This window comes from Convolutriloba macropyga, chromosome 9 (assembly GCF_964194025.1).
Source record: "Convolutriloba macropyga chromosome 9, txConMacr16.3, whole genome shotgun sequence".
In the NCBI taxonomy this organism is placed as follows: domain Eukaryota; kingdom Metazoa; phylum Xenacoelomorpha; order Acoela; family Convolutidae; genus Convolutriloba; species Convolutriloba macropyga.
The window spans coordinates 13,939,644-13,946,804 of record NC_134476.1 but is presented as its reverse complement, the minus strand read 5'-3'; positions in this window follow the sequence as shown (position 1 = coordinate 13,946,804).

Here is a 7,161-nt window from a genome sequence, read left to right as displayed (position 1 = left end):
CACAAAATCAGCTCTACACAATTTTTGATGCCAAACTTCTTGTTGAATACAAAGACAGTGTATTAATAGCCTACAGATGATTAAGCCCAGGATCAACAGCCAGCAGTAAGAACAAAAGATCACGAGAAAACGGGAATACACTGGAGATAATTGTTTTGAAAACCCTCATGTCTCAGAGTTTTCTCTCATAAGCTAAAAATCAAGAGATCAAAAACAATCTCACCAGCAGAACCCAGTCAACAGAATTGACTGCAAATTGCCTCCCAAAGACATAAAGATCCAACACAAAACAAAAACAGGCGAAGGTGACAAAAATAAGTCCTCGTCAACAGCTCAAATCAGCTCCACAGAATCTCATCAAAAACGATTTGCCTTTTACAACATCTGATTACTTATTTTTTAGGCTAGTTTCATATCAATCGATTCAATGCTAAATAGAAAACAACACCAAATTCAAACTTAATGTATATCTATATACCTTTTGAAACTAGTCAAACCAACAGGCAAACTTGGAAAGGCAAAAATATTAAAGACGAAATTGGTAAAAGTTCAGAACGGTTAAGGTTTTTAAAGTTCAAGTGGGTCAACTTCAATTAAATCAAACTGAAGTGATCACGGCAGGTTATTCCGATAAACCAAAATTTTTCAGCGCAAGCATTAACGAGTATTAAAAAGTGGAAAACATGTTACCAGTAGTTCAGAAAAAAGCTGTAACATTCGCTAGCCTAAAACCGGACAGTTTTTCAAGTTTTCAATTGAAGAAAAAAACAATTGTGTACATCCATGGACGATTGAAAACGTTGGCCATACAGCCTTCACGGGTAATTTCTTACTTGTACTTCGTGGCAATTTTCAATTAGTGAAATACCAATCAGAGAGGCTCTTGAAAAATTCCGCATGGATAAATATTAAATGACAGTGATCCATCTTCAACAATTTGTAGTATATCCGAAGAAGGACTGTCTATTGTCAGGACTCTAATCACTAACTGCAATCCCTGCAAAACCCTGGTCTTAAAAAGAAGGTATAACAAGAAAAAAGTTGTTTCTTCTCTTTTATCCACACTTGCTGGCACGGACCATCCTGAACCGTTGAGCAGATGAAAAAGTACCGAAAATAGCAATAGACTTTACAGTATTTTTTGGAATGTGTCATATAAAGACATGCTTCAGAAAAACGCTTCAGACTGTTCATATATTTAAACTGCAATAGCTATTTCAAGAAAAAAACTGAACGCTGTAAAACGCTGTAAAATTTAACGCTGTTTGCTCGAAAAAGATACAGCAACAATTCAAAGACTCTTATTGCAATCCCCAGTCGAGACCAGATGGTTATCTTGCAAGATTTTGCCAGAATCTTGCGAAAATGGTTATCTTGTAAGATCTTGCAAGACGAATGGTTATCTTGCAAGATTCTTGCACGACGAATGGCTATCTTGCAAGATTCTTGCCATAAAATGGTTATCTTGCAAGATCTTACAAGATCTTGGCAGAAATTCTTGCAAGGCGATGTATCTTCTTGCAAGATTCTACCAGATTCTGGCAAAATCTTACAAGTTAACCATTCGGATCCGACTTGGGATTCAAATAGAAAATGAACGTTCCCAATGAACCCTCAATGCTGCATTGTTGAAACCATCTTAAAAGGACTTCAAGACTGACCCCGGGCAATGCACTCAAGAGCATGAGAAAATTCGACATAATAAGGCGTTAGTCGAAATGTTTGTAAAATTATATTGTCAATGTTCAGCCGATATAAAAAATCACATCAGCAGTGAACACATATAACGTTTTCATGCTTATGTTTCATTTTTTCTTAACAAGAGCATCAACGGTGACGGTGAAGACAACAAAAAGAGACAGATAGTTATTTGATTAATCAAAAACAAAAATCAAAACAGAAAATCTGGACCCAAACAACTTTTGCTGATCTTTGCAAGACAAAAAAATTGAAGAAACAGCGTTAAGGTTTCGATTTATTATCGTTTCATCACGATCATGAAGGCCAAGATAGGATGCAGAAAGCAACTTTTTAGCCTTCATTTTTCTGGAGCCAACAAAATTCAATTCAGGAAGCTCTGTTCAATGAATGGAGTAAAAAAACACTGCGTGGTTTGACCGAAAAACATAATTTTAGCTTATGTTTTTAAACATTCAGAAACAATTGTTTTGCTTTAATCTTCAAATCGTCTGCAGTGTAAAGAATGTAAGTCTTAAAGCATTCACGGCAATTATAATAACCGAAAAAATTTCGCGGCGCAAAAAAGACTCGTAAATTTTGAATGCAGTTTTCATACTCGAATAAAATAATAATCCAATTGTTTGAGATCTGATGTAAGAACTGCATCATCTCCCGAAAAATTTATGGCCGCATCTTTAACCATTCAAAGTGCAAGAATTTTTAGAAATAGCACACCTTTCCCTCCCACTGAAAAAAATTGGCTGAAATTTGATCACATGATGTGGCGTTTGCCTGAAAAAAAATCGTAAATTTTTATATATATTATCACACACACGCACACACAAACATACACACACACGCGCACACAAACACGCAAACACACATAAACACACACACATGCACATACACACGTACACACAAACACACACACACACACAAACACACATACAAATACACACACACAAACAAACACACACACGCACACAAACAAATACACAAATACATATCTTGTACGCAAAAAAATTGCTTACCGTCGCGATTGGCATCGAAAACGCTGTCATGCTGGCTGTTCATATATTGTTCACAAGGTGTCGCTATCAAATAGGGAACCATGCACACAGTGTAAGCAATTGCTATCAATCCGAACGCTTTCTTCAATAAAAATTCAAAATTCGTTCAGAACTGTGTCCTTTTTGCCACTCAACAATGTCTTTTCTCTAATCATCATTTATGTGAACACACACGCTTGGACTTTACTTATGCTCTGATAGGCGTTTGTATAACCTAATAATGAAAATTATTCATCTATTCATATAATACTCAGAAAAAGATGAAAAGTCATCAATTATCTAGGTTCATAAAAAGCATAGGGTATGGGGTTATGGTGTGGGGGGGGCAAGATGAGGTCCGTGAACCAAGGAAGGTGTAGAGCAGACGATAATCACCAATCTTGAACAAAATGGATGTTTTACGGACTTTTTTCTTGTACTTCGTGTCCGTCGTATTTGTTTTTCTCGGTTTCATCTGTATATTTGTCGTTCGTCGGCACTAAACATTTTTTGACTAACAATCAACCATTCCAAGAATGTACCTTCTGTCGTTTTACTTTTCTCCAATAAGGATGCGTGCGTTAAGAAAATGGCCCAGTAATTAAAATTGACAAATTTTTGGATTTTGGTTTCATTTAAGATTGTTTTTTTAGACATTTAATTGTTATGACGAAATAGAGCTTCCTATGTTTAGTGCAGTTTGAGTTATGTTTTTGTTTTATTTTTAAATTAACCTCTCTACTGTTTCTGTTACCCTTTTTTCTTATTGAAAGTTTCAGCTTTCGCTGAAGTTTCCAACTGTGGATCGTATCGGCTCATATTTGCAGAGACTTTTAAAAGTTAATTGGTAGTTTCTATGTTATCCAGTCCATTTGTTGTCGTTTTTTTCTTGACTGCTCATCTAATGATATAATTTTTGTTTTTTGTTTTTGACTTTGGCTTTTGCTTGTTTCAGACTTGCCAGAAATGCGCTGAAATATAACGCTGAAACTTATGTTAGAAATTTTCTGAGCATGCATTGAAGTCTTGACATCTCGTGCTAGTCTTGAAGGATTTTGCAGAGAACTTGAAATACCTAAAACTTCAAAGTAAATCTTGATCAGAACTAGTTGAGATCTTATTAAACCGTAAAAAATTCTCCGCAGCTCTTGAAAAATCTTGACAAATCATGAAAACATTTTTTCTTTCCAATTGCTGTTTGTTGAATCTCATTTCAAGAAAAGTAAACAAAATATTGCCATTGTTAACTTTCCATTGATCATATCCTTGATTAACCATGTGAATTTGTGGCAAAACTTTAAAGATGGTTTACAATTTCTACACTTGTCTTACCTTGTCATCGTTAATATCTTTCTTGGTTATCATGCCATGATCTTTTATCTTTATATCCCATGCAAATTTCTTTCTATTTCGTACAATTCCTGGCAATTGCGTAGCAAGTAAGATCTTGCAAGATATACATCATTTATTATGATTGCTAGCAATTTTCAGCTCACTGGGAATGGATTATAATTCATAATTGAATTGTTGCATAGTTTTATTAGTTATTTCTCGCTTTGGTTCAATAACTGACAAAAATCTCAAATAACTCTTGAAAATGAGTTATTTCGCCCTCTTCGCTCATTTTTGAATTAAAATATTTTTATTTAAATTAAAAAATCACAATTTTTTTAAATTATGATTTTTCTGCGCTGGATTTGCACTTTTTTGTGAATAAAATAAGCTCAAAAAATAAAGACGGTTCATTCAAAACTTCAAGTATACAAATTGAACTGAATTGAATAAACTAAATCTACCGTACTTAATTATCTTTTATAAAGTGAATTCTAGCGAAAGTAGCCTACAGGCCAGAGGTGTGGTCAGAATTGAAGCCACTTCTTGGCTTATATGGCTAACGAAGTCTTTTTTCTCAACGTATATGATGAGTTGATTCTCAAGGTAGATTTCATTGGCAAGTAAATGTTTAGGATAAAAACTGTATAATGCAGACGAAACCTAAAGAGAAAGTCAAGTCTTTAAATTCTATCGAACTATTATTATGAAGTGTACGGTCTTGAGATTAAACGACAATAAATATTGAAAGATATAGTTTGTTTTTATAAGCAAAAAGTGTACTTATTTTGCGTGGAGTCATTGACAAAAATCCGAAAAATGAACGTTTGATCAGGTGTCTCTTTTTATTAAACAAAGTGACAAACTCAAATTTTCATTCTTGCTTGATAAAGTCTCAGTATAGCCGTTGCTGATAATCTAAAGACGGATTTTGAATCTGTTTCTCCAAGTCATCTATTCATAAAATCGGTAACTCGATTTTAAGTCGCTACAGTTTATTGAAAAAGTCTTCTAATTTTTTTCAACCAATCTTTGAAATTTTCGCCCAACTTTGTTCTTGCATTTTTGTTTCGCATATAAATACTAGTCACTCTGCCTTCTGTAAAACATGCGCGGTGAATTCTTGAAAGATTTGCGATTTTTAGCGTTGAAATTACATATTATAGCGGTGAAATGTGGTGATTTTTGTAAGTTCACTGCTTACTCTAGTGGTCAAATTACACATATTCGCCGCTTAGAAAAAAGTGTCAAAAAGATGTAAGATTAAGGGGTAATTTTAGGGGGGGGGGGGTGAATCTAACACTTACTTCCTTACTCCCCAAAAATTTCACCACATTCACTGCTGATCTCACACAATTTTAAAAAAAAATTTCTAAGCAGTGAGCTTATGTAAGTTCACCACTATGTTCAGCGGTGAATTTATGTTTTTTCATTTAATCGCCACTTTTCTCACATAATTTGGACACTTTTTTCACAGCGCTGCATTTATGTAAATTCGTCGCTAAAATCAGCGGTGAAATTATTTAATTTCGCCGCTACCAGGCGATTAAGTTTTTTTTTCACCGCAATCACCGCCTGATTTATGTAATTTCACCGCAATCACCGCCTGATTTATGTAATTTCACAGCATTCACCGCTTATCTTACAAAATTTCCCGCATTCACCGCTTATCTTACATAATTTTGCGTTGAATGGCGGCGACACCTCGACTCGAGATCTCAATAAATAAAAAAATCTTAATTATATCTCAATTAATTCATATCAAAAAGATGAGTTAATAAGATGCTTTGAATACCATACCAGGGCCGACCCGGACCTGAGTGCCATTAAAAATTAGCAATGAATCATAGCAATTTCATTCTGTTTTTTTTTTATTGCACAGAGCTCTGATCGAGGCACTTATTAGACATTTCATAGTATAGAAAAAAATTCTGAGATTTTTCTGAACATCATGAATCTCAAATTCTTAATTCTTCGGGAACAAAAAAAAAATACTGATTTATAAGTTATTTGAGCTGCAGTTTTTTACTTGCTGTATTTACAGGTTCCGACAACCCGAATTGAAATTTTTCGCCAAATTATTCTCATTCTGGCCATTGTTGCTATTTCTCAAGCGAACGTTCTCGGGAGGCTCTGTCAAGAATGGGATAATTTTAATCAACGTGCCCTCTACCAATGGCGCCTTAAAAGTTTGCCTTAAAAATGCTAAAACAACCCTGATATGTGGCTGAATTGCCAAAATAAATTGCGGGCAATGTGCTCAAAAGAACATAAACTGTTGCTAAATCTGCTGTGTAAATATTTTGAATTGATTTATACAGAAGATGTTTTTATCTATTAATTTTTTGAATTGAAGATCTCATATCCTTTTCTGTTTCAAAACCAAGAAAGACTTCTTGTATAATCTTTTTCTCGGGAGAAAATTTAATTCATTTTATTACTACAATTGAAACCACTGTAAAACATAAGATAGTTATTGCGCGTTTTATTAGGCTGCAAAAAAAACGATAAGGCAACATTTTATTTGTTTCATAATGTTTGCTCATATATCGTATTCGGTGCACTTCATCATCTCACTTTTAAACAGGCTGCAAAAAAACTTTTGGTTTCAGTTGGGCAACAAGTAGTACTATTAGGTTAGGTATCTAGTGTTTGATTATATTTGGCATTGACTGTGATGCATCAGTCTACTTTTTTCTGTTGTTTCCAGAAAATTTGATCAATTAATTTTTTTTGAAAATTATTGCAATGAATTGTCAAGAGCAACATGCTCGCTAGAACATAGAAAATAAAGGCTCGAAACATTCCATATCACTACAAATTGCCAAATAAACGATAACTTTTTACTGTATGCATATGCTCCATACCTCGGCTACTAATCGAAAGTTAGATGGAACCAAAATTCAATCCCTTCTGGTTGCCAAATGTAGACTACGAAGACTGCGTTGTAATTAGACTACAATTTCATCTCCCTTTTATCACAGTTTTGTATTTTTTAAGATATAAACAGGGGCGATAAAAAGTGTGATGAGCTCATAGTCAAATCATGGCAACCGTGTGATAAATTTATGCAACTTTTGCAATCACAAAAGGCGATGAC